The following is a 26,903-nucleotide window of genomic DNA, read 5'->3' on the forward strand; positions in this document are numbered from 1 at the left end:
AATGTGAAATGCCGGAAACACAGAAACACAGACGACACACAACAAGAGGTGGCAATCTATTCATTAATTGCATTTAATCAATGAGCTCATTATCACTCATGCATTGTCCAACAGGTGTTGAAATAATGGGATTAAAAGGGGAGATCCCTTCAGAAAGACAGAAACAATAGCAAAGACAAAAAACACTTTTGGAATCTGCTTTTAGTCAACACATAAGGAAAGGGTGCACCGGTCCTGGAAATACTGCAATACCAGGTCAATGCGTGGAGTGGACAGAGCAAGCTCTATTTCCATCTCCCTGTTCTAAAAATCCATTTAATATATGGTCCCCAGATAGGGGACGTATCAGATATTAAACTGATAAGAACAGATTTTTTTTAAGTTGACTACCCCAACTTTGGGGGTAACCGTTTATTTAAAATTTTTCAGGTTTTACAATAAATTAACATTTTTCAACATTTTTACAGGGATTCAAATTTTACAACAATGGTTAAAAAATAAATACAAATTGTCAGATTAAAATCATACAATTTATAAAAGGGCACTTGGTGGCATCATATTATAGAATTCCATTCGCTAAAAAACCATTTTCTACTTAAAACAGGAGAGAATTTTTTGTCTAAAAGATAATACTTGTGCATTTCATAAAAACAAATTCCTAAAATATCATTCACAGATAAAATTTCATGTTTGAATAAAAGAATATTCCTGGCCGCCCACAGAGCTGCTTTAACGCAGTTAGTAATCTTCCATGCCATAATTTTCTGAGTCCTTGTTGGGCACTCCAGACATCCGTAAAAAACGCCTTCACTTGTAATTCTCTTTATTCCGGTTATCTTCTTCATCAAGGGGAGGATTTTTGTCCATATGAGTTGTGAAAAATAACATTGCCAAAAGAGATGTAAGACTGTCTCGTCATCGCGGCATCCTCCCCTTGGACACGCAGCCGAGTTGGTCAGTCCCCTTCGATGCTGGAATGCCCGGCATGGAAGACACTCGTGGGCGCAGCTCCAGGCCAGATCCTTCTGTGAATTAAAAATGAATTTAGCATTAACCATGCTCCAGATAATTTTGCATTTGTTTTCATTAAAATTGCTAATGGGGGCTATTAAAACATTTTCTTTTATTTCCTTTAAAACATATTTACTATTTTTTACATCTTCTATTCTTTTGTCTTTTAGTTTAAAAAGGTTCACTATTTTTTCTAAAATCTTATACTGGTCTGGCAGGTTAAAAGCATATGGCGAGCTTAAAACCGTAGAGAACCATCCGTACCTCCTCATAAAATAGCCAGTGTTAAAACGGATAAAATAAGACCAGTAGTGTTCCTTAAAAACAGTATTAAGACACAGTGTAAAAAAATGGATTAAAAGAAATGCTTTTATATTTGGAAAATCTTTACCACCCATTAGCTTTGGTAACATCACTTTTTCTCTCCTGAGCTTCTCCATCCTAGAATTCCATAAAAATGTAAAACATGCCTTGGTAATCTTTTTTAATAAAATATCAGGGGGAGGGAAAACCATACTTAGATATAATAAAATTGGTAAAATCACCATTTTTGTGATTAAAATTTTTCCCTCCATTGTCAGTTTTCTAAGATTCCATAAACAAATTTTCTTATTAACTTTTTGTGCCACCAAGTCCCAACTGATAAAACCATTGTTTGACTCATTGAAGGAGACCCCTAAAATCTGTACAGACTCCGACACAGGGACTGGAATGTCCTGTAAAATCATGTTGCCAATATTTAAAATATTACTTTTATTAAAATTGACTTTAAAACCGGAGGAGCAGCAAAATTGGTATATCTGTTGTAATGCTTTTTGCAGTGACGGGGCGTCCCTGCACAGGACCGCGACATCATCCATGTACCCCACCACTTTTGCCTCTAGTCCCCCCCCGCCCGGCAGGGGGACTCCACATATCTGCCTGTCATTCCTCAATCTGCAGAGTAGAGGCTCGATCGCACATATAAAAAGTAGTGGGGACAAGGGACACCCCTGCTTCACTCCGGAGTTTAAAAGGACATCCTGTGTCTTAAAACCCTTTACTAAAATCTTGCTCGTACAATTTTCATAAAAGGCCTTCAGAGACTGTAAAAAGCCTTCTGGTATACCCATCTTTTCTAAAACCTTAAAAAGATAAAAATGTGATACTCTATCAAAGGCTTTCTCGAAATCTATGGATAAAACCGCCAATCTGCCTTTTCTCTCCTTCGTATCACCAATAGCATCTTTTAAAAGGTTTAAATTGTCCCATATGCTCCTCCCAGGTATCCCACAGACTTGGTTGGAGTGGACGATTTTCTCTATAACAGCCTTTAGCCTATTCGCGCAAATCTTGGCCATTATTTTGTAGTCTGTGTTTAGTAAGGTGATAGGCCTCCAGTTTTTAATATCTGTTTTGTCCCCCTTTTTATAAAGCAGGGACACCTCACCTTTCTTCCAGGACCCCGGGAGGGCTTTTGTTCTAAAAACTTGAGTAAAAAGGGAATAGAGATCCTCTTTTAAAACTCCATAAAATGTGACATAAAACTCTATGGGTATACCATCAGGGCCAGGGACTTTACCTGTTTTAAAACTCTTGATGGTATCTAAAATCTCCTGTTCCGTAATATCCTGTAATAAAAAATCTTTGGAGACAGGATTTAAAACAGCGTCAACCTCCTTCAATGAGTCGTTCATCAAATCAACATTAACAAGCTTTATATTAAAAAGATCCGCATAAAATCTGTGTACCTTTTTTAAAATATTGTCAGTGTTTGTATCTCCATCAACATTGTCTAACAGGGTATGCTTATCGTTAATTTTCTTAAAAAAGTACCTGGAGCAGGTCTCATTTTCCTCGAGGTGTTTCATTTTTGAACGAAAGACAATTTCCTTACCTCTCTGCTCCAGGCACTGGGAGATCTCCTTCCTAATCTCCATAATCTCCTCCTCCACCTGCATACCCTGTTCTCTGAACTTGTATTGGGTCTGCAGACGGGTATTCAAATTAGCAAAAAAATCCTGTTTTTCTTTTGCTTTTCTCCTTCCGATTTTTATGAAAAAGTCTCTTATTTTTATTTTTATTTTCTCCCACCATGAGACTATGGACATATTTGGATGTCTTACCCGTCTGCAGCCCTTATAAAAGGTAATAAAATCAGATAAAATTTGCGGATCATCTAAAAGGGAAACGTTCATTTTCCAGGCTTTTTTGACAGTATTTTTCCCAATATCATTTTTAACTTTAAAATACAATAATTTATGATCAGATAAAACATTGGGATTAAGATCACATTTAAAAGGCAGTACTTGATAAGAGCAGAATATAAAATCGATCCTGGAGCTACAGTTCACATTGCTCCAGGTGACGCCGGCCTCTGCAGATAAATTGCTGTTACATTTCTTAAAAACATCAGTAAGTTTAAAATCAGTAACTATATCTTTTAATAATGAGGAGGTTTTGTCATAATTCCTGCTTACTGAGTTAGAGAACCGGCGTTCCCCCTTTAAAATACAATTAAAATCACCCGCTAAAACAAGTGGCTCTGAATCGTTTAAAAAAAGGGGTAAAATCTCTAGCATTCTAGCTCTTTCATTCTTGTCCGAGGACCCATAAAAATTTAAAAACTGCCATCTAATACCGTCTATAAAAGCTTTGACCAATAAAATTCTACCTGGTAAAATTTCATTAAAACTGTCAATTAAAACGTTCCCTTTAAATAAAATGGCGACACCTGCGGCTCTGGAATCGTTAGACCCGGACCACACTGAAGGTCCGAGTCTCCAGTCTTCCTTATATTTGTTGTAGTTCGTGCGATGTGGGATACAGCATTCCTGTAGGAAAAAAACGGTGGCGGAAAAAATAGAAAGATAGTCAAACAGGGCAGCTCTTCTCGTCTTAGAATGCACGCTCCTAACATTTAAGGAAATGCCACCTAACTCTGCCATGAGGAAAAGGGAAAAGAGACAGTCTTATGTAATCTTACCCGAGGTGGCCTCAGCAGTCCTCGGCGTTACCAGAGACCTCACTCGAACTCTCATCGCCCTCCGACTTCAAACCGACTGTATAACTTGAGGAGATTGGAGAGGAACTCATGTCAGACAGCTGACCCCCCGCCATACCTGAGGCACTTATCGAAAATGGGTCCCAGATGGACTCCACGGGCAAGGTTTCTGGAGCATTTTGTATGGCAGCCTCCTCCCCTACGATAGGGGCGGGAAACGCACTCGCGGCCGTTTCAGGGACTTCTGTCACCTCAGAGGCAGCTATGCTTGTCTCCCCCAACTGGCGAGAAGGGGGGAGACCTTCAGCTGGTGCTTCCGGGGGCGCGTCAACTGGTTTCCCTGCTTTCGCTCTAGCAGGTACTCCCATCGGCACCCCCGCTGCCACCTCTGAGTACGCCCTACGCCTCTTAGACCTAGCTGCCGCTCCACCCGGGTCCTCTGCCTCAGGTACAGGCTGACCCAGCATCTCCTGCGGCCCAGGCGGATCAGCTTCATCCGAACTACCCATCTCCTCCGTTTCCTGAGGGGGCTTTTTCGTCCGCTGATCACTGGCTCTTCTCTTAAACCGCCTTTGCTCCTTTGGGTCACCTGTTTGGGGGGGTCTGCTGGAGGTGTCCATGTTATCTGCCTCTTCACCTCTTGGTTCCTCTTCTTGTGCGGGGGCGATCTGGCCTGCTGGCTGCTCTGGACGCCTCGGCCGGACCTCGGGTTGTTCCGATCTGTGGGGACAAGTAGCATATAGATGACCAACTCGGCTGCAAAAACGACACCTTTTCCCCAGAGGGCAAGTTTTGGCCTCGTGCTCAGAGCTGCCACAGTTCCTACAGGTGCTTTCGCAGAACTCTTTGGTGTGACCGTACTTTTGACATTTTCTACAGAATGGAGGCATTCCTGTATAAAAAAGATCTCCTGCCATATCACCTAATTTAAAGCGTGCTGGCGGCAACATTATCCCCCCTGCTGTATTGGCATCTCTATAACAAGTTACTAAAAATCTCCACTTTGACGTCCAAACTCCAACTTCGTTCATTATTTTGCCAATACATTTTACACTTTTGAAATAGGGGGATAAAAAGGACATCACATCTTTTAAATCAGCAAACGGGCAGTACATTTTTATCACAATCATCTTAGTGATGTCCAACACATGTTCGTAAAATTCAATACCGTCCAGTCTCGGATCGTTTTTTACCATGTATGCCGCCAGCAGATCTTGGAACACTCCATTCTGTACAAACGTTATGTCATATGTTCTTCTCCTTGGATAGTCTTGCACCGCCAATATCTCCCGCTTCTGAATGTTGAAAATGCCAACAAGCACGGTCTCCACCAAGAACTTCAGGCCGCAGGTTGTCGCCTTCTCTTCTGATACAATAACACGGATTGTATTTTTTATCCGGGCATACGCCGGTATCTCACCAGGACTTTCGTCCATGGTGAGGGGATTTCGGGAAAGTTACGCCACCCGTTGGTGACGCAACGTCTACGCAGCTTCCCCTTTTCGGCCGAAGCCTACACGGGGGATATGTGGATCGCAACTCGTTGCTCAGGACTAAGCCTCTCTCCCAAATAGCAGCACGGGGGTGAAGTCCAGGCGAACCTGGACGATCCCCCGAGGCCGAGAGAGAGGGTACCTGAGCACCTCCTAACCAAGACCAGGCAGCACTGACTACAAGTAATCAGAACTACACTTGATCTCAGCCAGAAGGCCGAGAAGCGATAACCCGAACGGGCCGCGCGTTGCCCGAGCCTGCCCGATACTGCTGTTCAGCCCTTGCAGCGATTCAGCCTACTTCTAGGCAATTCCATGGGGCCCTGCAGGCTCACACACTCACAGCTAGAAGCCAGACAGGATTTGCTTCTTTTGCTTGCACCACAATGCAGTGCTGAAAGAGGAGGAATCTACATAAAAACGCCTTCCTGGCAACGCCCAAATGCCCTGCTGCCATGCAGATAAACACTGGCAGCGGCAGCAAGTGCATGCCCACAGCCACCCCTTGTTCCTTCACACCTTGTATCAGCTGTAATCCAGTCCAGTCCAGTGCTGCCTGCTGAGCAGCACTGACCAACACTGCCTGGGCCCAGGCTTTTATCTCTGAGGCCCCATTATGATGTCAGAAAGCTGGCTCTGGAATCCTGAGGGCTCCACTATGACACGTGCAAAGTTCCGTCTGAACTTTATATAAGACGGTGAGGCTCAGTCAGTCACTCAGTGTTGCCTGAGAGGGCAACACTGCAACAGCCGGCCGCCAGGCTGTCTTTTTTTTGCACAGCTAGTTGCCTCCAGGAGGCCACAAGAGGGAGACAAGGGACTGCAAAATGGAAAATAGGCATCCACCAACTTTACAGACAACTTCTCCTTGCTCCTACAACTTCCATCCTTGCACAGTTTGTTATTCTTCTAGGTAACATAGTAACAAATCCAAATTGCTGCTCTCTTTGTAGGCAAGCAAGGCTTTGTTGCAACTGCAATTCTTACTTCTTCTTGAAATGTAGGGACGACAGTACATTCCATCACATCCATCTAGTGTACACAGGTAGGTCCATTGTGGCGGGCAGGCGAGCGGGCGGGCTGCTTTATTGGCTGTTTGCTGTTCCCCTACTCCACTCCACTATTTGACTGTTGTGCTGCATCAATCAATCAATCAATCAATCAATCAATCAATCAATCAATCAATCAATCAATCAGTGGCTGGCTCAGGTGCAGCTCTTTAACTTACCTAAAAGGGAGGGCGGAGAGAAGACAAGGAAGGTGAATGAGGTGTTCCAATGTGAAATGCCGGAAACACAGAAACACAGACGACACACAACAAGAGGTGGCAATCTATTCATTAATTGCACTTAATCAATGAGCTCATTATCACTCATGCATTGTCCAACAGGTGTTGAAATAATGGGATTAAAAGGGGAGATCCCTTCAGAAAGACAGAAACAATAGCAAAGACAAAAAACACTTTTGGAATCTGCTTTTAGTCAACACATAAGGAAAGGGTGCACCGGTCCTGGAAATACTGCAATACCAGGTCAATGCGTGGAGTGGACAGAGCAAGCTCTATTTCCATCTCCCTGTTCTAAAAATCCATTTAATATATGGTCCCCAGATAGGGGACGTATCAGATATTAAACTGATAAGAACAGATACTACACTTGATCTTAGCCAAAAGGCCGAGAAGCGATAACCCGAACGGGCCGCGCGTTGCCCGAGCCTGCCCGATACTGCTGTTCAGCCCTTGCAGCGATTCAGCCTACTTCTAGGCAATTCCATGGGGCCCTGCAGGCTCACACACTCACAGCTACACGGGAGGTGAATAAAGGCCGGAGAGGAAGCCAGACAGGATTTGCTTCTTTTGCTTGCACCACAATGCAGTGCTGAAAGAGGAGGAATCTACATAAAAACGCCTTCCTGGCAACGCCCAAATGCCCTGCTGCCATGCAGATAAACACTGGCAGCGGCAGCAAGTGCATGCCCACAGCCACCCCTTGTTCCTTCACACCTTGTATCAGCTGTAATCCAGTCCAGTCCAGTGCTGCCTGCTGAGCAGCACTGACCAACACTGCCTGGGCCCAGGCTTTTATCTCTGAGGCCCCATTATGATGTCAGAAAGCTGGCTCTGGAATCCTGAGGGCTCCACTATGACACGTGCAAAGTTCCGTCTGAACTTTATATAAGACGGTGAGGCTCAGTCAGTCACTCAGTGTTGCCTGAGAGGGCAACACTGCAACAGCCGGCCGCCAGGCTGTCTTTTTTTTGCACAGCTAGTTGCCTCCAGGAGGCCACAAGAGGGAGACAAGGGACTGCAAAATGGAAAATAGGCATCCACCAACTTTACAGACAACTTCTCCTTGCTCCTACAACCTCCATCCTTGCACAGTTTGTTATTCTTCTAGGTAACATAGTAACAAATCCAAATTGCTGCTCTCTTTGTAGGCAAGCAAGGCTTTGTTGCAACTGCAATTCTTACTTCTTCTTGAAATGTAGGGACGACAGTACATTCCATCACATCCATCTAGTGTACACAGGTAGGTCCATTGTGGCGGGCAGGCGAGCGGGCGGGCTGCTTTATTGGCTGTTTGCTGTTCCCCTACTCCACTCCACTATTTGACTGTTGTGCTGCATCAATCAATCAATCAATCAATCAATCAATCAATCAATCAGTGGCTGGCTCAGGTGCAGCTCTTTAACTTACCTAAAAGGGAGGGCGGAGAGAAGACAAGGAAGGTGAATGAGGTGTTCCAATGTGAAATGCCGGAAACACAGAAACACAGACGACACACAACAAGAGGTGGCAATCTATTCATTAATTGCATTTAATCAATGAGCTCATTATCACTCATGCATTGTCCAACAGGTGTTGAAATAATGGGATTAAAAGGGGAGATCCCTTCAGAAAGACAGAAACAATAGCAAAGACAAAAAACACTTTTGGAATCTGCTTTTAGTCAACACATAAGGAAAGGGTGCACCGGTCCTGGAAATACTGCAATACCAGGTCAATGCGTGGAGTGGACAGAGCAAGCTCTATTTCCATCTCCCTGTTCTAAAAATCCATTTAATATATGGTCCCCAGATAGGGGACGTATCAGATATTAAACTGATAAGAACAGATTTTTTTTAAGTTGACTACCCCAACTTTGGGGGTAACCGTTTATTTAAAATTTTTCAGGTTTTACAATAAATTAACATTTTTCAACATTTTTACAGGGATTCAAATTTTACAACAATGGTTAAAAAATAAATACAAATTGTCAGATTAAAATCATACAATTTATAAAAGGGCACTTGGTGGCATCATATTATAGAATTCCATTCGCTAAAAAACCATTTTCTACTTAAAACAGGAGAGAATTTTTTGTCTAAAAGATAATACTTGTGCATTTCATAAAAACAAATTCCTAAAATATCATTCACAGATAAAATTTCATGTTTGAATAAAAGAATATTCCTGGCCGCCCACAGAGCTGCTTTAACGCAGTTAGTAATCTTCCATGCCATAATTTTCTGAGTCCTTGTTGGGCACTCCAGACATCCGTAAAAAACGCCTTCACTTGTAATTCTCTTTATTCCGGTTATCTTCTTCATCAAGGGGAGGATTTTTGTCCATATGAGTTGTGAAAAATAACATTGCCAAAAGAGATGTAAGACTGTCTCGTCATCGCGGCATCCTCCCCTTGGACACGCAGCCGAGTTGGTCAGTCCCCTTCGATGCTGGAATGCCCGGCATGGAAGACACTCGTGGGCGCAGCTCCAGGCCAGATCCTTCTGTGAATTAAAAATGAATTTAGCATTAACCATGCTCCAGATAATTTTGCATTTGTTTTCATTAAAATTGCTAATGGGGGCTATTAAAACATTTTCTTTTATTTCCTTTAAAACATATTTACTATTTTTTACATCTTCTATTCTTTTGTCTTTTAGTTTAAAAAGGTTCACTATTTTTTCTAAAATCTTATACTGGTCTGGCAGGTTAAAAGCATATGGCGAGCTTAAAACCGTAGAGAACCATCCGTACCTCCTCATAAAATAGCCAGTGTTAAAACGGATAAAATAAGACCAGTAGTGTTCCTTAAAAACAGTATTAAGACACAGTGTAAAAAAATGGATTAAAAGAAATGCTTTTATATTTGGAAAATCTTTACCACCCATTAGCTTTGGTAACATCACTTTTTCTCTCCTGAGCTTCTCCATCCTAGAATTCCATAAAAATGTAAAACATGCCTTGGTAATCTTTTTTAATAAAATATCAGGGGGAGGGAAAACCATACTTAGATATAATAAAATTGGTAAAATCACCATTTTTGTGATTAAAATTTTTCCCTCCATTGTCAGTTTTCTAAGATTCCATAAACAAATTTTCTTATTAACTTTTTGTGCCACCAAGTCCCAACTGATAAAACCATTGTTTGACTCATTGAAGGAGACCCCTAAAATCTGTACAGACTCCGACACAGGGACTGGAATGTCCTGTAAAATCATGTTGCCAATATTTAAAATATTACTTTTATTAAAATTGACTTTAAAACCGGAGGAGCAGCAAAATTGGTATATCTGTTGTAATGCTTTTTGCAGTGACGGGGCGTCCCTGCACAGGACCGCGACATCATCCATGTACCCCACCACTTTTGCCTCTAGTCCCCCCCCGCCCGGCAGGGGGACTCCACATATCTGCCTGTCATTCCTCAATCTGCAGAGTAGAGGCTCGATCGCACATATAAAAAGTAGTGGGGACAAGGGACACCCCTGCTTCACTCCGGAGTTTAAAAGGACATCCTGTGTCTTAAAACCCTTTACTAAAATCTTGCTCGTACAATTTTCATAAAAGGCCTTCAGAGACTGTAAAAAGCCTTCTGGTATACCCATCTTTTCTAAAACCTTAAAAAGATAAAAATGTGATACTCTATCAAAGGCTTTCTCGAAATCTATGGATAAAACCGCCAATCTGCCTTTTCTCTCCTTCGTATCACCAATAGCATCTTTTAAAAGGTTTAAATTGTCCCATATGCTCCTCCCAGGTATCCCACAGACTTGGTTGGAGTGGACGATTTTCTCTATAACAGCCTTTAGCCTATTCGCGCAAATCTTGGCCATTATTTTGTAGTCTGTGTTTAGTAAGGTGATAGGCCTCCAGTTTTTAATATCTGTTTTGTCCCCCTTTTTATAAAGCAGGGACACCTCACCTTTCTTCCAGGACCCCGGGAGGGCTTTTGTTCTAAAAACTTGAGTAAAAAGGGAATAGAGATCCTCTTTTAAAACTCCATAAAATGTGACATAAAACTCTATGGGTATACCATCAGGGCCAGGGACTTTACCTGTTTTAAAACTCTTGATGGTATCTAAAATCTCCTGTTCCGTAATATCCTGTAATAAAAAATCTTTGGAGACAGGATTTAAAACAGCGTCAACCTCCTTCAATGAGTCGTTCATCAAATCAACATTAACAAGCTTTATATTAAAAAGATCCGCATAAAATCTGTGTACCTTTTTTAAAATATTGTCAGTGTTTGTATCTCCATCAACATTGTCTAACAGGGTATGCTTATCGTTAATTTTCTTAAAAAAGTACCTGGAGCAGGTCTCATTTTCCTCGAGGTGTTTCATTTTTGAACGAAAGACAATTTCCTTACCTCTCTGCTCCAGGCACTGGGAGATCTCCTTCCTAATCTCCATAATCTCCTCCTCCACCTGCATACCCTGTTCTCTGAACTTGTATTGGGTCTGCAGACGGGTATTCAAATTAGCAAAAAAATCCTGTTTTTCTTTTGCTTTTCTCCTTCCGATTTTTATGAAAAAGTCTCTTATTTTTATTTTTATTTTCTCCCACCATGAGACTATGGACATATTTGGATGTCTTACCCGTCTGCAGCCCTTATAAAAGGTAATAAAATCAGATAAAATTTGCGGATCATCTAAAAGGGAAACGTTCATTTTCCAGGCTTTTTTGACAGTATTTTTCCCAATATCATTTTTAACTTTAAAATACAATAATTTATGATCAGATAAAACATTGGGATTAAGATCACATTTAAAAGGCAGTACTTGATAAGAGCAGAATATAAAATCGATCCTGGAGCTACAGTTCACATTGCTCCAGGTGACGCCGGCCTCTGCAGATAAATTGCTGTTACATTTCTTAAAAACATCAGTAAGTTTAAAATCAGTAACTATATCTTTTAATAATGAGGAGGTTTTGTCATAATTCCTGCTTACTGAGTTAGAGAACCGGCGTTCCCCCTTTAAAATACAATTAAAATCACCCGCTAAAACAAGTGGCTCTGAATCGTTTAAAAAAAGGGGTAAAATCTCTAGCATTCTAGCTCTTTCATTCTTGTCCGAGGACCCATAAAAATTTAAAAACTGCCATCTAATACCGTCTATAAAAGCTTTGACCAATAAAATTCTACCTGGTAAAATTTCATTAAAACTGTCAATTAAAACGTTCCCTTTAAATAAAATGGCGACACCTGCGGCTCTGGAATCGTTAGACCCGGACCACACTGAAGGTCCGAGTCTCCAGTCTTCCTTATATTTGTTGTAGTTCGTGCGATGTGGGATACAGCATTCCTGTAGGAAAAAAACGGTGGCGGAAAAAATAGAAAGATAGTCAAACAGGGCAGCTCTTCTCGTCTTAGAATGCACGCTCCTAACATTTAAGGAAATGCCACCTAACTCTGCCATGAGGAAAAGGGAAAAGAGACAGTCTTATGTAATCTTACCCGAGGTGGCCTCAGCAGTCCTCGGCGTTACCAGAGACCTCACTCGAACTCTCATCGCCCTCCGACTTCAAACCGACTGTATAACTTGAGGAGATTGGAGAGGAACTCATGTCAGACAGCTGACCCCCCGCCATACCTGAGGCACTTATCGAAAATGGGTCCCAGATGGACTCCACGGGCAAGGTTTCTGGAGCATTTTGTATGGCAGCCTCCTCCCCTACGATAGGGGCGGGAAACGCACTCGCGGCCGTTTCAGGGACTTCTGTCACCTCAGAGGCAGCTATGCTTGTCTCCCCCAACTGGCGAGAAGGGGGGAGACCTTCAGCTGGTGCTTCCGGGGGCGCGTCAACTGGTTTCCCTGCTTTCGCTCTAGCAGGTACTCCCATCGGCACCCCCGCTGCCACCTCTGAGTACGCCCTACGCCTCTTAGACCTAGCTGCCGCTCCACCCGGGTCCTCTGCCTCAGGTACAGGCTGACCCAGCATCTCCTGCGGCCCAGGCGGATCAGCTTCATCCGAACTACCCATCTCCTCCGTTTCCTGAGGGGGCTTTTTCGTCCGCTGATCACTGGCTCTTCTCTTAAACCGCCTTTGCTCCTTTGGGTCACCTGTTTGGGGGGGTCTGCTGGAGGTGTCCATGTTATCTGCCTCTTCACCTCTTGGTTCCTCTTCTTGTGCGGGGGCGATCTGGCCTGCTGGCTGCTCTGGACGCCTCGGCCGGACCTCGGGTTGTTCCGATCTGTGGGGACAAGTAGCATATAGATGACCAACTCGGCTGCAAAAACGACACCTTTTCCCCAGAGGGCAAGTTTTGGCCTCGTGCTCAGAGCTGCCACAGTTCCTACAGGTGCTTTCGCAGAACTCTTTGGTGTGACCGTACTTTTGACATTTTCTACAGAATGGAGGCATTCCTGTATAAAAAAGATCTCCTGCCATATCACCTAATTTAAAGCGTGCTGGCGGCAACATTATCCCCCCTGCTGTATTGGCATCTCTATAACAAGTTACTAAAAATCTCCACTTTGACGTCCAAACTCCAACTTCGTTCATTATTTTGCCAATACATTTTACACTTTTGAAATAGGGGGATAAAAAGGACATCACATCTTTTAAATCAGCAAACGGGCAGTACATTTTTATCACAATCATCTTAGTGATGTCCAACACATGTTCGTAAAATTCAATACCGTCCAGTCTCGGATCGTTTTTTACCATGTATGCCGCCAGCAGATCTTGGAACACTCCATTCTGTACAAACGTTATGTCATATGTTCTTCTCCTTGGATAGTCTTGCACCGCCAATATCTCCCGCTTCTGAATGTTGAAAATGCCAACAAGCACGGTCTCCACCAAGAACTTCAGGCCGCAGGTTGTCGCCTTCTCTTCTGATACAATAACACGGATTGTATTTTTTATCCGGGCATACGCCGGTATCTCACCAGGACTTTCGTCCATGGTGAGGGGATTTCGGGAAAGTTACGCCACCCGTTGGTGACGCAACGTCTACGCAGCTTCCCCTTTTCGGCCGAAGCCTACACGGGGGATATGTGGATCGCAACTCGTTGCTCAGGACTAAGCCTCTCTCCCAAATAGCAGCACGGGGGTGAAGTCCAGGCGAACCTGGACGATCCCCCGAGGCCGAGAGAGAGGGTACCTGAGCACCTCCTAACCAAGACCAGGCAGCACTGACTACAAGTAATCAGAACTACACTTGATCTCAGCCAGAAGGCCGAGAAGCGATAACCCGAACGGGCCGCGCGTTGCCCGAGCCTGCCCGATACTGCTGTTCAGCCCTTGCAGCGATTCAGCCTACTTCTAGGCAATTCCATGGGGCCCTGCAGGCTCACACACTCACAGCTAGAAGCCAGACAGGATTTGCTTCTTTTGCTTGCACCACAATGCAGTGCTGAAAGAGGAGGAATCTACATAAAAACGCCTTCCTGGCAACGCCCAAATGCCCTGCTGCCATGCAGATAAACACTGGCAGCGGCAGCAAGTGCATGCCCACAGCCACCCCTTGTTCCTTCACACCTTGTATCAGCTGTAATCCAGTCCAGTCCAGTGCTGCCTGCTGAGCAGCACTGACCAACACTGCCTGGGCCCAGGCTTTTATCTCTGAGGCCCCATTATGATGTCAGAAAGCTGGCTCTGGAATCCTGAGGGCTCCACTATGACACGTGCAAAGTTCCGTCTGAACTTTATATAAGACGGTGAGGCTCAGTCAGTCACTCAGTGTTGCCTGAGAGGGCAACACTGCAACAGCCGGCCGCCAGGCTGTCTTTTTTTTGCACAGCTAGTTGCCTCCAGGAGGCCACAAGAGGGAGACAAGGGACTGCAAAATGGAAAATAGGCATCCACCAACTTTACAGACAACTTCTCCTTGCTCCTACAACTTCCATCCTTGCACAGTTTGTTATTCTTCTAGGTAACATAGTAACAAATCCAAATTGCTGCTCTCTTTGTAGGCAAGCAAGGCTTTGTTGCAACTGCAATTCTTACTTCTTCTTGAAATGTAGGGACGACAGTACATTCCATCACATCCATCTAGTGTACACAGGTAGGTCCATTGTGGCGGGCAGGCGAGCGGGCGGGCTGCTTTATTGGCTGTTTGCTGTTCCCCTACTCCACTCCACTATTTGACTGTTGTGCTGCATCAATCAATCAATCAATCAATCAATCAATCAATCAATCAATCAATCAATCAATCAGTGGCTGGCTCAGGTGCAGCTCTTTAACTTACCTAAAAGGGAGGGCGGAGAGAAGACAAGGAAGGTGAATGAGGTGTTCCAATGTGAAATGCCGGAAACACAGAAACACAGACGACACACAACAAGAGGTGGCAATCTATTCATTAATTGCACTTAATCAATGAGCTCATTATCACTCATGCATTGTCCAACAGGTGTTGAAATAATGGGATTAAAAGGGGAGATCCCTTCAGAAAGACAGAAACAATAGCAAAGACAAAAAACACTTTTGGAATCTGCTTTTAGTCAACACATAAGGAAAGGGTGCACCGGTCCTGGAAATACTGCAATACCAGGTCAATGCGTGGAGTGGACAGAGCAAGCTCTATTTCCATCTCCCTGTTCTAAAAATCCATTTAATATATGGTCCCCAGATAGGGGACGTATCAGATATTAAACTGATAAGAACAGATACTACACTTGATCTTAGCCAAAAGGCCGAGAAGCGATAACCCGAACGGGCCGCGCGTTGCCCGAGCCTGCCCGATACTGCTGTTCAGCCCTTGCAGCGATTCAGCCTACTTCTAGGCAATTCCATGGGGCCCTGCAGGCTCACACACTCACAGCTACACGGGAGGTGAATAAAGGCCGGAGAGGAAGCCAGACAGGATTTGCTTCTTTTGCTTGCACCACAATGCAGTGCTGAAAGAGGAGGAATCTACATAAAAACGCCTTCCTGGCAACGCCCAAATGCCCTGCTGCCATGCAGATAAACACTGGCAGCGGCAGCAAGTGCATGCCCACAGCCACCCCTTGTTCCTTCACACCTTGTATCAGCTGTAATCCAGTCCAGTCCAGTGCTGCCTGCTGAGCAGCACTGACCAACACTGCCTGGGCCCAGGCTTTTATCTCTGAGGCCCCATTATGATGTCAGAAAGCTGGCTCTGGAATCCTGAGGGCTCCACTATGACACGTGCAAAGTTCCGTCTGAACTTTATATAAGACGGTGAGGCTCAGTCAGTCACTCAGTGTTGCCTGAGAGGGCAACACTGCAACAGCCGGCCGCCAGGCTGTCTTTTTTTTGCACAGCTAGTTGCCTCCAGGAGGCCACAAGAGGGAGACAAGGGACTGCAAAATGGAAAATAGGCATCCACCAACTTTACAGACAACTTCTCCTTGCTCCTACAACCTCCATCCTTGCACAGTTTGTTATTCTTCTAGGTAACATAGTAACAAATCCAAATTGCTGCTCTCTTTGTAGGCAAGCAAGGCTTTGTTGCAACTGCAATTCTTACTTCTTCTTGAAATGTAGGGACGACAGTACATTCCATCACATCCATCTAGTGTACACAGGTAGGTCCATTGTGGCGGGCAGGCGAGCGGGCGGGCTGCTTTATTGGCTGTTTGCTGTTCCCCTACTCCACTCCACTATTTGACTGTTGTGCTGCATCAATCAATCAATCAATCAATCAATCAATCAATCAATCAATCAGTGGCTGGCTCAGGTGCAGCTCTTTAACTTACCTAAAAGGGAGGGCGGAGAGAAGACAAGGAAGGTGAATGAGGTGTTCCAATGTGAAATGCCGGAAACACAGAAACACAGACGACACACAACAAGAGGTGGCAATCTATTCATTAATTGCATTTAATCAATGAGCTCATTATCACTCATGCATTGTCCAACAGGTGTTGAAATAATGGGATTAAAAGGGGAGATCCCTTCAGAAAGACAGAAACAATAGCAAAGACAAAAAACACTTTTGGAATCTGCTTTTAGTCAACACATAAGGAAAGGGTGCACCGGTCCTGGAAATACTGCAATACCAGGTCAATGCGTGGAGTGGACAGAGCAAGCTCTATTTCCATCTCCCTGTTCTAAAAATCCATTTAATATATGGTCCCCAGATAGGGGACGTATCAGATATTAAACTGATAAGAACAGATACTACACTTGATCTTAGCCAAAAGGCCGAGAAGCGATAACCCGAACGGGCCGCGCGTTGCCCGAGCCTGCCCGATACTGCTGTTCAGCCCTTGCAGCGATTCAGCCTACTTCTAGGCAATTCCATGGGGCCCTGCAGGCTCACACACTCACAGCTACACGGGAGGTGAATAAAGGCCGGAGAGGAAGCCAGACAGGATTTGCTTCTTTTGCTTGCACCACAATGCAGTGCTGAAAGAGGAGGAATCTACATAAAAACGCCTTCCTGGCAACGCCCAAATGCCCTGCTGCCATGCAGATAAACACTGGCAGCGGCAGCAAGTGCATGCCCACAGCCACCCCTTGTTCCTTCACACCTTGTATCAGCTGTAATCCAGTCCAGTCCAGTGCTGCCTGCTGAGCAGCACTGACCAACACTGCCTGGGCCCAGGCTTTTATCTCTGAGGCCCCATTATGATGTCAGAAAGCTGGCTCTGGAATCCTGAGGGCTCCACTATGACACGTGCAAAGTTCCGTCTGAACTTTATATAAGACGGTGAGGCTCAGTCAGTCACTCAGTGTTGCCTGAGAGGGCAACACTGCAACAGCCGGCCGCCAGGCTGTCTTTTTTTTGCACAGCTAGTTGCCTCCAGGAGGCCACAAGAGGGAGACAAGGGACTGCAAAATGGAAAATAGGCATCCACCAACTTTACAGACAACTTCTCCTTGCTCCTACAACCTCCATCCTTGCACAGTTTGTTATTCTTCTAGGTAACATAGTAACAAATCCAAATTGCTGCTCTCTTTGTAGGCAAGCAAGGCTTTGTTGCAACTGCAATTCTTACTTCTTCTTGAAATGTAGGGACGACAGTACATTCCATCACATCCATCTAGTGTACACAGGTAGGTCCATTGTGGCGGGCAGGCGAGCGGGCGGGCTGCTTTATTGGCTGTTTGCTGTTCCCCTACTCCACTCCACTATTTGACTGTTGTGCTGCATCAATCAATCAATCAATCAATCAATCAATCAATCAATCAATCAATGGCTGGCTCAGGTGCAGCTCTTTAACTTACCTAAAAGGGAGGGCGGAGAGAAGACAAGGAAGGTGAATGAGGTGTTCCAATGTGAAATGCCGGAAACACAGAAACACAGACGACACACAACAAGAGGTGGCAATCTATTCATTAATTGCATTTAATCAATGAGCTCATTATCACTCATGCATTGTCCAACAGGTGTTGAAATAATGGGATTAAAAGGGGAGATCCCTTCAGAAAGACAGAAACAATAGCAAAGACAAAAAACACTTTTGGAATCTGCTTTTAGTCAACACATAAGGAAAGGGTGCACCGGTCCTGGAAATACTGCAATACCAGGTCAATGCGTGGAGTGGACAGAGCAAGCTCTATTTCCATCTCCCTGTTCTAAAAATCCATTTAATATATGGTCCCCAGATAGGGGACGTATCAGATATTAAACTGATAAGAACAGATACTACACTTGATCTTAGCCAAAAGGCCGAGAAGCGATAACCCGAACGGGCCGCGCGTTGCCCGAGCCTGCCCGATACTGCTGTTCAGCCCTTGCAGCGATTCAGCCTACTTCTAGGCAATTCCATGGGGCCCTGCAGGCTCACACACTCACAGCTAGAAGCCAGACAGGATTTGCTTCTTTTGCTTGCACCACAATGCAGTGCTGAAAGAGGAGGAATCTACATAAAAACGCCTTCCTGGCAACGCCCAAATGCCCTGCTGCCATGCAGATAAACACTGGCAGCGGCAGCAAGTGCATGCCCACAGCCACCCCTTGTTCCTTCACACCTTGTATCAGCTGTAATCCAGTCCAGTCCAGTGCTGCCTGCTGAGCAGCACTGACCAACACTGCCTGGGCCCAGGCTTTTATCTCTGAGGCCCCATTATGATGTCAGAAAGCTGGCTCTGGAATCCTGAGGGCTCCACTATGACACGTGCAAAGTTCCGTCTGAACTTTATATAAGACGGTGAGGCTCAGTCAGTCACTCAGTGTTGCCTGAGAGGGCAACACTGCAACAGCCGGCCGCCAGGCTGTCTTTTTTTTGCACAGCTAGTTGCCTCCAGGAGGCCACAAGAGGGAGACAAGGGACTGCACAATGGAAAATAGGCATCCACCAACTTTACAGACAACTTCTCCTTGCTCCTACAACCTCCATCCTTGCACAGTTTGTTATTCTTCTAGGTAACATAGTAACAAATCCAAATTGCTGCTCTCTTTGTAGGCAAGCAAGGCTTTGTTGCAACTGCAATTCTTACTTCTTCTTGAAATGTAGGGACGACAGTACATTCCATCACATCCATCTAGTGTACACAGGTAGGTCCATTGTGGCGGGCAGGCGAGCGGGCGGGCTGCTTTATTGGCTGTTTGCTGTTCCCCTACTCCACTCCACTATTTGACTGTTGTGCTGCATCAATCAATCAATCAATCAATCAATCAATCAATCAATCAATCAATCAATCAATCAATCAATCAATCAGTGGCTGGCTCAGGTGCAGCTCTTTAACTTACCTAAAAGGGAGGGCGGAGAGAAGACAAGGAAGGTGAATGAGGTGTTCCAATGTGAAATGCCGGAAACACAGAAACACAGACGACACACAACAAGAGGTGGCAATCTATTCATTAATTGCATTTAATCAATGAGCTCATTATCACTCATGCATTGTCCAACAGGTGTTGAAATAATGGGATTAAAAGGGGAGATCCCTTCAGAAAGACAGAAACAATAGCAAAGACAAAAAACACTTTTGGAATCTGCTTTTAGTCAACACATAAGGAAAGGGTGCACCGGTCCTGGAAATACTGCAATACCAGGTCAATGCGTGGAGTGGACAGAGCAAGCTCTATTTCCATCTCCCTGTTCTAAAAATCCATTTAATATATGGTCCCCAGATAGGGGACGTATCAGATATTAAACTGATAAGAACAGATACTACACTTGATCTTAGCCAAAAAGCCGAGAAGCGATAACCCGAACGGGCCGCGCGTTGCCCGAGCCTGCCCGATACTGCTGTTCAGCCCTTGCAGCGATTCAGCCTACTTCTAGGCAATTCCATGGGGCCCTGCAGGCTCACACACTCACAGCTACACGGGAGGTGAATAAAGGCCGGAGAGGAAGCCAGACAGGATTTGCTTCTTTTGCTTGCACCACAATGCAGTGCTGAAAGAGGAGGAATCTACATAAAAACGCCTTCCTGGCAACGCCCAAATGCCCTGCTGCCATGCAGATAAACACTGGCAGCGGCAGCAAGTGCATGCCCACAGCCACCCCTTGTTCCTTCACACCTTGTATCAGCTGTAATCCAGTCCAGTCCAGTGCTGCCTGCTGAGCAGCACTGACCAACACTGCCTGGGCCCAGGCTTTTATCTCTGAGGCCCCATTATGATGTCAGAAAGCTGGCTCTGGAATCCTGAGGGCTCCACTATGACACGTGCAAAGTTCCGTCTGAACTTTATATAAGACGGTGAGGCTCAGTCAGTCACTCAGTGTTGCCTGAGAGGGCAACACTGCAACAGCCGGCCGCCAGGCTGTCTTTTTTTTGCACAGCTAGTTGCCTCCAGGAGGCCACAAGAGGGAGACAAGGGACTGCAAAATGGAAAATAGGCATCCACCAACTTTACAGACAACTTCTCCTTGCTCCTACAACCTCCATCCTTGCACAGTTTGTTATTCTTCTAGGTAACATAGTAACAAATCCAAATTGCTGCTCTCTTTGTAGGCAAGCAAGGCTTTGTTGCAACTGCAATTCTTACTTCTTCTTGAAATGTAGGGACGACAGTACATTCCATCACATCCATCTAGTGTACACAGGTAGGTCCATTGTGGCGGGCAGGCGAGCGGGCGGGCTGCTTTATTGGCTGTTTGCTGTTCCCCTACTCCACTCCACTATTTGACTGTTGTGCTGCATCAATCAATCAATCAATCAATCAATCAATCAATCAATCAATCAATCAGTGGCTGGCTCAGGTGCAGCTCTTTAACTTACCTAAAAGGGAGGGCGGAGAGAAGACAAGGAAGGTGAATGAGGTGTTCCAATGTGAAATGCCGGAAACACAGAAACACAGACGACACACAACAAGAGGTGGCAATCTATTCATTAATTGCATTTAATCAATGAGCTCATTATCACTCATGCATTGTCCAACAGGTGTTGAAATAATGGGATTAAAAGGGGAGATCCCTTCAGAAAGACAGAAACAATAGCAAAGACAAAAAACACTTTTGGAATCTGCTTTTAGTCAACACATAAGGAAAGGGTGCACCGGTCCTGGAAATACTGCAATACCAGGTCAATGCGTGGAGTGGACAGAGCAAGCTCTATTTCCATCTCCCTGTTCTAAAAATCCATTTAATATATGGTCCCCAGATAGGGGACGTATCAGATATTAAACTGATAAGAACAGATACTACACTTGATCTTAGCCAAAAAGCCGAGAAGCGATAACCCGAACGGGCCGCGCGTTGCCCGAGCCTGCCCGATACTGCTGTTCAGCCCTTGCAGCGATTCAGCCTACTTCTAGGCAATTCCATGGGGCCCTGCAGGCTCACACACTCACAGCTACACGGGAGGTGAATAAAGGCCGGAGAGGAAGCCAGACAGGATTTGCTTCTTTTGCTTGCACCACAATGCAGTGCTGAAAGAGGAGGAATCTACATAAAAACGCCTTCCTGGCAACGCCCAAATGCCCTGCTGCCATGCAGATAAACACTGGCAGCGGCAGCAAGTGCATGCCCACAGCCACCCCTTGTTCCTTCACACCTTGTATCAGCTGTAATCCAGTCCAGTCCAGTGCTGCCTGCTGAGCAGCACTGACCAACACTGCCTGGGCCCAGGCTTTTATCTCTGAGGCCCCATTATGATGTCAGAAAGCTGGCTCTGGAATCCTGAGGGCTCCACTATGACACGTGCAAAGTTCCGTCTGAACTTTATATAAGACGGTGAGGCTCAGTCAGTCACTCAGTGTTGCCTGAGAGGGCAACACTGCAACAGCCGGCCGCCAGGCTGTCTTTTTTTTGCACAGCTAGTTGCCTCCAGGAGGCCACAAGAGGGAGACAAGGGACTGCAAAATGGAAAATAGGCATCCACCAACTTTACAGACAACTTCTCCTTGCTCCTACAACCTCCATCCTTGCACAGTTTGTTATTCTTCTAGGTAACATAGTAACAAATCCAAATTGCTGCTCTCTTTGTAGGCAAGCAAGGCTTTGTTGCAACTGCAATTCTTACTTCTTCTTGAAATGTAGGGACGACAGTACATTCCATCACATCCATCTAGTGTACACAGGTAGGTCCATTGTGGCGGGCAGGCGAGCGGGCGGGCTGCTTTATTGGCTGTTTGCTGTTCCCCTACTCCACTCCACTATTTGACTGTTGTGCTGCATCAATCAATCAATCAATCAATCAATCAATCAATCAATCAATCAATCAATCAATCAGTGGCTGGCTCAGGTGCAGCTCTTTAACTTACCTAAAAGGGAGGGCGGAGAGAAGACAAGGAAGGTGAATGAGGTGTTCCAATGTGAAATGCCGGAAACACAGAAACACAGACGACACACAACAAGAGGTGGCAATCTATTCATTAATTGCATTTAATCAATGAGCTCATTATCACTCATGCATTGTCCAACAGGTGTTGAAATAATGGGATTAAAAGGGGAGATCCCTTCAGAAAGACAGAAACAATAGCAAAGACAAAAAACACTTTTGGAATCTGCTTTTAGTCAACACATAAGGAAAGGGTGCACCGGTCCTGGAAATACTGCAATACCAGGTCAATGCGTGGAGTGGACAGAGCAAGCTCTATTTCCATCTCCCTGTTCTAAAAATCCATTTAATATATGGTCCCCAGATAGGGGACGTATCAGATATTAAACTGATAAGAACAGATACTACACTTGATCTTAGCCAAAAGGCCGAGAAGCGATAACCCGAACGGGCCGCGCGTTGCCCGAGCCTGCCCGATACTGCTGTTCAGCCCTTGCAGCGATTCAGCCTACTTCTAGGCAATTCCATGGGGCCCTGCAGGCTCACACACTCACAGCTACACGGGAGGTGAATAAAGGCCGGAGAGGAAGCCAGACAGGATTTGCTTCTTTTGCTTGCACCACAATGCAGTGCTGAAAGAGGAGGAATCTACATAAAAACGCCTTCCTGGCAACGCCCAAATGCCCTGCTGCCATGCAGATAAACACTGGCAGCGGCAGCAAGTGCATGCCCACAGCCACCCCTTGTTCCTTCACACCTTGTATCAGCTGTAATCCAGTCCAGTCCAGTGCTGCCTGCTGAGCAGCACTGACCAACACTGCCTGGGCCCAGGCTTTTATCTCTGAGGCCCCATTATGATGTCAGAAAGCTGGCTCTGGAATCCTGAGGGCTCCACTATGACACGTGCAAAGTTCCGTCTGAACTTTATATAAGACGGTGAGGCTCAGTCAGTCACTCAGTGTTGCCTGAGAGGGCAACACTGCAACAGCCGGCCGCCAGGCTGTCTTTTTTTTGCACAGCTAGTTGCCTCCAGGAGGCCACAAGAGGGAGACAAGGGACTGCAAAATGGAAAATAGGCATCCACCAACTTTACAGACAACTTCTCCTTGCTCCTACAACCTCCATCCTTGCACAGTTTGTTATTCTTCTAGGTAACATAGTAACAAATCCAAATTGCTGCTCTCTTTGTAGGCAAGCAAGGCTTTGTTGCAACTGCAATTCTTACTTCTTCTTGAAATGTAGGGACGACAGTACATTCCATCACATCCATCTAGTGTACACAGGTAGGTCCATTGTGGCGGGCAGGCGAGCGGGCGGGCTGCTTTATTGGCTGTTTGCTGTTCCCCTACTCCACTCCACTATTTGACTGTTGTGCTGCATCAATCAATCAATCAATCAATCAATCAATCAATCAATCAATCAATCAATCAATCAATCAATCAATCAGTGGCTGGCTCAGGTGCAGCTCTTTAACTTACCTAAAAGGGAGGGCGGAGAGAAGACAAGGAAGGTGAATGAGGTGTTCCAATGTGAAATGCCGGAAACACAGAAACACAGACGACACACAACAAGAGGTGGCAATCTATTCATTAATTGCATTTAATCAATGAGCTCATTATCACTCATGCATTGTCCAACAGGTGTTGAAATAATGGGATTAAAAGGGGAGATCCCTTCAGAAAGACAGAAACAATAGCAAAGACAAAAAACACTTTTGGAATCTGCTTTTAGTCAACACATAAGGAAAGGGTGCACCGGTCCTGGAAATACTGCAATACCAGGTCAATGCGTGGAGTGGACAGAGCAAGCTCTATTTCCATCTCCCTGTTCTAAAAATCCATTTAATATATGGTCCCCAGATAGGGGACGTATCAGATATTAAACTGATAAGAACAGATACTACACTTGATCTTAGCCAAAAGGCCGAGAAGCGATAACCCGAACGGGCCGCGCGTTGCCCGAGCCTGCCCGATACTGCTGTTCAGCCCTTGCAGCGATTCAGCCTACTTCTAGGCAATTCCATGGGGCCCTGCAGGCTCACACACTCACAGCTACACGGGAGGTGAATAAAGGCCGGAGAGGAAGCCAGACAGGATTTGCTTCTTTTGCTTGCACCACAATGCAGTGCTGAAAGAGGAGGAATCTACATAAAAACGCCTTCCTGGCAACGCCCAAATGCCCTGCTGCCATGCAGATAAACACTGGCAGCGGCAGCAAGTGCATGCCCACAGCCACCCCTTGTTCCTTCACACCTTGTATCAGCTGTAATCCAGTCCAGTCCAGTGCTGCCTGCTGAGCAGCACTGACCAACACTGCCTGGGCCCAGGCTTTTATCTCTGAGGCCCCATTATGATGTCAGAAAGCTGGCTCTGGAATCCTGAGGGCTCCACTATGACACGTGCAAAGTTCCGTCTGAACTTTATATAAGACGGTGAGGCTCAGTCAGTCACTCAGTGTTGCCTGAGAGGGCAACACTGCAACAGCCGGCCGCCAGGCTGTCTTTTTTTTGCACAGCTAGTTGCCTCCAGGAGGCCACAAGAGGGAGACAAGGGACTGCAAAATGGAAAATAGGCATCCACCAACTTTACAGACAACTTCTCCTTGCTCCTACAACCTCCATCCTTGCACAGTTTGTTATTCTTCTAGGTAACATAGTAACAAATCCAAATTGCTGCTCTCTTTGTAGGCAAGCAAGGCTTTGTTGCAACTGCAATTCTTACTTCTTCTTGAAATGTAGGGACGACAGTACATTCCATCACATCCATCTAGTGTACACAGGTAGGTCCATTGTGGCGGGCAGGCGAGCGGGCGGGCTGCTTTATTGGCTGTTTGCTGTTCCCCTACTCCACTCCACTATTTGACTGTTGTGCTGCATCAATCAATCAATCAATCAATCAATCAATCAATCAGTGGCTGGCTCAGGTGCAGCTCTTTAACTTACCTAAAAGGGAGGGCGGAGAGAAGACAAGGAAGGTGAATGAGGTGTTCCAATGTGAAATGCCGGAAACACAGAAACACAGACGACACACAACAAGAGGTGGCAATCTATTCATTAATTGCATTTAATCAATGAGCTCATTATCACTCATGCATTGTCCAACAGGTGTTGAAATAATGGGATTAAAAGGGGAGATCCCTTCAGAAAGACAGAAACAATAGCAAAGACAAAAAACACTTTTGGAATCTGCTTTTAGTCAACACATAAGGAAAGGGTGCACCGGTCCTGGAAATACTGCAATACCAGGTCAATGCGTGGAGTGGACAGAGCAAGCTCTATTTCCATCTCCCTGTTCTAAAAATCCATTTAATATATGGTCCCCAGATAGGGGACGTATCAGATATTAAACTGATAAGAACAGATACTACACTTGATCTTAGCCAAAAGGCCGAGAAGCGATAACCCGAACGGGCCGCGCGTTGCCCGAGCCTGCCCGATACTGCTGTTCAGCCCTTGCAGCGATTCAGCGCAATTCCATGGGGCCCTGCAGGCTCACACACTCACAGCTACACGGGAGGTGAATAAAGGCCGGAGAGGAAGCCAGACAGGATTTGCTTCTTTTGCTTGCACCACAATGCAGTGCTGAAAGAGGAGGAATCTACATAAAAACGCCTTCCTGGCAACGCCCAAATGCCCTGCTGCCATGCAGATAAACACTGGCAGCGGCAGCAAGTGCATGCCCACAGCCACCCCTTGTTCCTTCACACCTTGTATCAGCTGTAATCCAGTCCAGTCCAGTGCTGCCTGCTGAGCAGCACTGACCAACACTGCCTGGGCCCAGGCTTTTATCTCTGAGGCCCCATTATGATGTCAGAAAGCTGGCTCTGGAATCCTGAGGGCTCCACTATGACACGTGCAAAGTTCCGTCTGAACTTTATATAAGACGGTGAGGCTCAGTCAGTCACTCAGTGTTGCCTGAGAGGGCAACACTGCAACAGCCGGCCGCCAGGCTGTCTTTTTTTTGCACAGCTAGTTGCCTCCAGGAGGCCACAAGAGGGAGACAAGGGACTGCAAAATGGAAAATAGGCATCCACCAACTTTACAGACAACTTCTCCTTGCTCCTACAACCTCCATCCTTGCACAGTTTGTTATTCTTCTAGGTAACATAGTAACAAATCCAAATTGCTGCTCTCTTTGTAGGCAAGCAAGGCTTTGTTGCAACTGCAATTCTTACTTCTTCTTGAAATGTAGGGACGACAGTACATTCCATCACATCCATCTAGTGTACACAGGTAGGTCCATTGTGGCGGGCAGGCGAGCGGGCGGGCTGCTTTATTGGCTGTTTGCTGTTCCCCTACTCCACTCCACTATTTGACTGTTGTGCTGCATCAATCAATCAATCAATCAATCAATCAATCAATCAATCAATCAATCAATCAGTGGCTGGCTCAGGTGCAGCTCTTTAACTTACCTAAAAGGGAGGGCGGAGAGAAGACAAGGAAGGTGAATGAGGTGTTCCAATGTGAAATGCCGGAAACACAGAAACACAGACGACACACAACAAGAGGTGGCAATCTATTCATTAATTGCATTTAATCAATGAGCTCATTATCACTCATGCATTGTCCAACAGG

General features: G+C 45.4%; 9 non-coding genes and 2 pseudogenes across 9 annotated transcripts; all 11 read right to left on the reverse strand.

Annotated features, from left to right (window-relative positions):
* Positions 1-218: 218 nt before the first annotated feature.
* On the reverse strand, positions 219-399 carry LOC142722110 (U2 spliceosomal RNA; annotated as a pseudogene).
* A 6,582-nt stretch (positions 400-6,981) lies between these two features.
* On the reverse strand, positions 6,982-7,172 carry LOC142722058 (U2 spliceosomal RNA). Its single transcript, XR_012874388.1, has one exon. It is a non-coding gene; the product is annotated as a U2 spliceosomal RNA (small nuclear RNA).
* A 1,276-nt stretch (positions 7,173-8,448) lies between these two features.
* LOC142722111 (U2 spliceosomal RNA) lies at positions 8,449-8,629 on the reverse strand (annotated as a pseudogene).
* Positions 8,630-15,211: 6,582 nt separating this feature from the next.
* On the reverse strand, positions 15,212-15,402 carry LOC142722059 (U2 spliceosomal RNA). The gene has a single exon (XR_012874389.1). It is a non-coding gene; the product is annotated as a U2 spliceosomal RNA (small nuclear RNA).
* A 1,280-nt stretch (positions 15,403-16,682) lies between these two features.
* LOC142722061 (U2 spliceosomal RNA) lies at positions 16,683-16,873 on the reverse strand. The gene has a single exon (XR_012874390.1). It is a non-coding gene; the product is annotated as a U2 spliceosomal RNA (small nuclear RNA).
* Positions 16,874-18,153: 1,280 nt separating this feature from the next.
* On the reverse strand, positions 18,154-18,344 carry LOC142722062 (U2 spliceosomal RNA). Its single transcript, XR_012874391.1, has one exon. It is a non-coding gene; the product is annotated as a U2 spliceosomal RNA (small nuclear RNA).
* Positions 18,345-19,621: 1,277 nt separating this feature from the next.
* LOC142722088 (U2 spliceosomal RNA) lies at positions 19,622-19,812 on the reverse strand. Its single transcript, XR_012874418.1, has one exon. It is a non-coding gene; the product is annotated as a U2 spliceosomal RNA (small nuclear RNA).
* Positions 19,813-21,096: 1,284 nt separating this feature from the next.
* LOC142722089 (U2 spliceosomal RNA) lies at positions 21,097-21,287 on the reverse strand. The gene has a single exon (XR_012874419.1). It is a non-coding gene; the product is annotated as a U2 spliceosomal RNA (small nuclear RNA).
* A 1,292-nt stretch (positions 21,288-22,579) lies between these two features.
* Positions 22,580-22,770, reverse strand: LOC142722063 (U2 spliceosomal RNA). Its single transcript, XR_012874392.1, has one exon. It is a non-coding gene; the product is annotated as a U2 spliceosomal RNA (small nuclear RNA).
* Positions 22,771-24,074: 1,304 nt separating this feature from the next.
* LOC142722064 (U2 spliceosomal RNA) lies at positions 24,075-24,265 on the reverse strand. The gene has a single exon (XR_012874393.1). It is a non-coding gene; the product is annotated as a U2 spliceosomal RNA (small nuclear RNA).
* A 1,272-nt stretch (positions 24,266-25,537) lies between these two features.
* Positions 25,538-25,728, reverse strand: LOC142722065 (U2 spliceosomal RNA). The gene has a single exon (XR_012874395.1). It is a non-coding gene; the product is annotated as a U2 spliceosomal RNA (small nuclear RNA).
* Positions 25,729-26,903: the final 1,175 nt, after the last annotated feature.

Source organism: Rhinoderma darwinii, unplaced genomic scaffold, assembly GCF_050947455.1.
Source record: "Rhinoderma darwinii isolate aRhiDar2 unplaced genomic scaffold, aRhiDar2.hap1 Scaffold_530, whole genome shotgun sequence".
Lineage (NCBI taxonomy): Eukaryota > Metazoa > Chordata > Amphibia > Anura > Rhinodermatidae > Rhinoderma > Rhinoderma darwinii.